At 44.4% G+C, this 1,708-nt stretch overlaps 1 long non-coding RNA gene across 1 annotated transcript in view; it reads right to left on the bottom strand.

Moving 5' to 3' along the window:
* The window catches only part of LOC146356832 (uncharacterized), a 29,425-nt gene that overhangs the window by 19,327 nt on the left and 8,390 nt on the right, over positions 1-1,708 (bottom strand). The gene's annotated exons all lie outside the window — the stretch shown is intronic.

Below are 1,708 nucleotides of genomic sequence, written 5' to 3'. Positions count from 1 at the left end.
GATGTGGCATACTTGCTTTAAGCCTCATAGGTGTACTTGAAATAGAGATGTAACATTCCAACTATTTATTTTCCTACTAGAGAACTTCATTCAGACCAAATATAACAGCAACCAGTAGGCCATGGTGCTCACTCTTTCTTGGGAAATACATGGCCTTTGCTTGCTTCTAGTATGCCCACTCAGCTACTTCAGGATAGCTTCTTCAAAGTCAGCAGGAGACCATTTCAAAGGAAGCAGCCTGAGAATTTTTTAATGCTGCTGAACATCCAACGCCACAGACATGGTCTGTGAGGAATAGCATGCGTGACATCTGTTCAAACAGAAGTCTTAAGGTGAACCTCAGAGGAAGGGGATTTAAAACAGACTGCGCTTACTGTCCCAGCTAACCACGCTCTTGGCTGAAATGAACATTTACATTTTATATGTATATAATGTTAATCATTCTAATATTTATCAATTATTATTAAACTCCTTTGCCTCAAGCATCTTGAGTTGCGGAACTGGCATGAAGGTAGTTACTAAACCGTTCCAGAGGAGTAGCTGTGTTAGGACTGTTGCAGCAAAAACAGTCTGGTGGCGAACAGATCTATTACAGTATAAACTTTCATAGACTATAATCTACATCAGATGCATGAAGCAGCTGCAGGGAGCTCGCTTCATCTCCCTGCCAGAAAGAACACACAGCTCTGCTTGACTTCCCTGGGACTGCAGACTCTGGCCTCATCCATCCACTACAGACCTAAGGGCCACTGGGAGGCTGCATCCCCCCGGCTCCCAGGAAGAACATCATGGCAAAGCGAAGACCAACTTGGCCCCGTGAATCGGCCAGAGAAGGAGCAGCTGCAGGGTTTGTTTTGCCCTTCTATCAGAAAGACCCTGTAAGAATTTTGAAACGAAGAACTGATGCCTGAGTTTTGCTCTTCCCGCCCCCCAATCCTTTTTCCTTTTGTGACGTGTCTCCTAGATTGTTATCCTGAGGGCAGGGGCTGTCTCATTGTTAAACTTTGTAAGCTGCTCTGGGATACCTTTTTTGGCTGAAGGATGAGGTAAAGATACTGTAAATAAATAATAAAGCGTTAAGAGTTTCAGTTTAACCATGTCACTGTTACCATCAGTACTTTCTGCATTTAATCTGTTTGACCTCATCGGGCAGCATCCAGCAGGGCCACCCCACCTCCACTGGTTCTGCTGTGCTTGTGGGACAAGGCTTCGGTGCTTCTAAAATAACCCCAGAAACAAGAAGAAACGCTAATTTCTAGATTGGGACAAGTTAGCAGGCCTGCCCTGTTCCAGAAACAAAAATTTCTGTTCATTTCTGGTTGTTTTAAGAAGTGCCAAAGCCCCACTGTGCATGCTGGGTCCTGCGAGCGCCCAGGCACCTACCGTTTACAATCCCACCACCGACCATGTGTACTGGATGTATTCCTGAAACTCAAGAACACACTGTACCTAATGGACTATATAGTCAATAAACGCTTTTGCCATAATAAATGTGTTGGCTTACTGGTCCAGACACTCTTGTATTTACCGCCCTAAGCACTACAGCTTCCAGGTGTGTTTATGCTAAGACAGTGCTTAGAACTAAGCAGTAGTGACAACCCAGTATGACCAACTGGCATTATTTGTTAATTTATATCCTGCCTTTCCACCCAACGATTTGCTGTGTTGGGGAAATGTATAGCTCTACAGCTGGTATTTTATGCCCTCA

This window comes from Heloderma suspectum, chromosome 1 (genome assembly GCF_057233095.1).
Source record: "Heloderma suspectum isolate Gila_16-S chromosome 1, 16-S_ref, whole genome shotgun sequence".
Taxonomy (NCBI): domain Eukaryota; kingdom Metazoa; phylum Chordata; class Lepidosauria; order Squamata; family Helodermatidae; genus Heloderma; species Heloderma suspectum.
The sequence above is the reverse complement of the archived record's forward strand: the minus strand, read 5'-3'. Positions and strand labels throughout refer to the sequence as shown.